Consider the following 2,662-nt stretch of genomic DNA (forward strand, 5'->3'; position numbering starts at 1 on the left):
ACAACTGCTTGTACACTTACTGTTGTACAAAAACTTAACACCTTTTGTGTCAGAAAGGCAGGTAACTAAAATCAAAATTTCCATAAAAGGCAAATATTAAAGAGAACTGTGACGTGAAAAGAGAAACCATTTTTATTAAAAACCACTGCCACAGCTTTGAATGATCTTGGAGACACGCCAAGTACATTTTCTCATTCAAGAGTCAGCTCTTTCACACCTAGACCTTAACTAAAGAAAATTAGGGCAACCACACAAATCGATAGTGTCTATCTAATCTGAATGTCTGAGTCTGCATCCTCCAAAGAAACAGAACAAAAAGGATGTGTCTTATTAAAGAGTTTTAATTTAAAGAATGGTGATTACCAAGGCTGGCACTTCCCAAATATTCAGGCCGGGTCATCAGCCTGGAGACCCAGTTAAGAGCCAATGTTACAGTCCACCTGCAGGCAGTCTGCCGGCAGAAACCCTCTTGCCCACAGAGAGGTCATTGTTTGTTCTACTCGAACCTTCAACTGAGTGGATGAGGCCCACCCCCAGCATAGAGGACAATCTGCTTTCCAATCTACTGATTTGCATATTAATCTCTTTCAAGAAACACCCTGTAGAAACATCCAGGATAATGTTTGATCAAGTATCTGGGCACTGTCACCTAGCAAAGCTGACACATCAAGTTAACCCTCACAGTGGGTCTTCAATTGTACTGGGCAATCTTCTAACTCTTCCCAGTCTGACCTTGTTTCCATTCTTCAGAGGCAGTAATAATATCTTTTTTCCACTTTATTCTCTGTCACTGTTTTTTCCACATTTCATGTGTCTGAAACTTTAAATCTGTCTTCTAGCTACATGTAGTATCATGAGATAATGGTTTGCTTTGTTTTATATTATTTTGATGAACTTATAGAATGGTGTGATCCATGCCATCTTAGAATCAATAAGAAATGACCACCTCTATTACCATACATTAATTGCTTCATTGCGTCAGGCATCACACTACCTGCCTCACGTGCCCGCCCTGAGGCAGGAGAGAGACGAACATCCAGCTTTGAGACGTGAAGAAGGGAGATGGGCAGATGGTGACCTGGTCTTCAGTCTTGGGTCTATTCACTCCAAAGCTCTTGATCTAAACCTCTAGACACCACCCTCTCCAAGCTGTGTGAAATCTAGTACAGAGACAGCTGATGAGGTTGAGTACCTATCCAGAGGGACCTGGACAGAGNTATTAAATTTGACTTGACTCTCAGGAAGACACTTCTTTGTTTTAGCACCTATAATAATCACTGTGAGCTCCATGATCGTATGATCCTAACACCCTCCTTCTCATGGAAACCCCACCCCGTTTCCCACAGTGTGGCAGTGCTCTTCATGAGTAGTTCCCAATCACACATCTTCCCCCGAAGCCCTGGAGTTATATCGGTCCCATGGAACCCTTTAATTAACAGGGTGAGCATGTCCCCAAAGATATGATAAGTATATGACATTTATGCAATGGCAAGTCAAGATGATAATAGATAACAGACAACCTGCTATAGTAAAAAAAGTGCAAAAGAAAGGGATTTTATCATAAATTATTATACAAAAACACATCCGAAAACTACGATAATTTCCCATTGTCACTAGAATTTTCTAGAAATAGTTCTCCTAGAAGGAAGTAGAGGCAAAGGGACTCAGCGGCAGGGGTACCCAGTGTGCCAGGCTGAGCAGCTAGCTGGGTGAGTGGGTCCTGGAAGCCAGCAGACAAATGGGCTCCCAGCACGTTCTGCTTCACGGGAAAGCTAAGCTCAGCCTGTGCCTCTGAAGGAGAGTGATTTTTGAAACCATCCATTTCTTTTTCAGATATTTCATTCACCCAAGTAATTTTGAATTTGGGAAGAATAAAGAGATGCTGAAGATAAAATTTTTTTACAATAAAAGAGGACGCGGAGTGATCAAGCACACGGCAGACTCCATGGTGAAAGGTTAAAACTAGAACAAAACTTTCCTCAATTGCTCTTATTAACCATTCATGGAAAATTATTTTTAAACTACAAATAAGTCTTACTGAGCCTTTCATTCAAGTCTGTCTCTTTACTTTTGTGTCTTCTTACTTGGATCCTTTATTTTATTAGAGCGTGTCCTTGAGCAATATTTTACAAAATGGACTCATATATAGCAAATTTCCTGAGTCAGTGAACATCAAAAAGCACACCATTTGTACCTATGAATGTGTGTTATATATTCCTTCAGTACTGAATTCTACATTCAATTTACTTGCCCTCAGAAGTGTGAAAAAAGCCATCTGGTATCCATTGTTTCAAGTGAGAAAGTTTATGCCCATCTATTCATCTCCCTTTACCAGTCACTGTTTTAGGAGTTTTACAAGCATCTCTTGATGGCTTAAATGCCCTAGGACACACAGTTATACGTTTTCACTGGTAAATATTCAGGCAGATGAGAAACAGAGAAGCTTATCATGTTCCTAACAGCCGTCAATCATCACATACGAAGAACAAACACGGGCACCAAGCAAACACACGCATGCTATGAGAGGGGAGCAGCTACATCAGAGGAACATCAAAGTGATGCTGGGAGACAGGGGGATCTGGGACAGGCCACCCGCCCTCACCTACTCACACACTGAGGGCAGTGCCCTCTCCTCCAGTCCTTCTATAAATACGGCTGACTC

The sequence above is a fragment of the Hipposideros armiger genome, unplaced genomic scaffold (assembly GCF_001890085.2).
Source record: "Hipposideros armiger isolate ML-2016 unplaced genomic scaffold, ASM189008v1 scaffold_139, whole genome shotgun sequence".
NCBI lineage: Eukaryota > Metazoa > Chordata > Mammalia > Chiroptera > Hipposideridae > Hipposideros > Hipposideros armiger.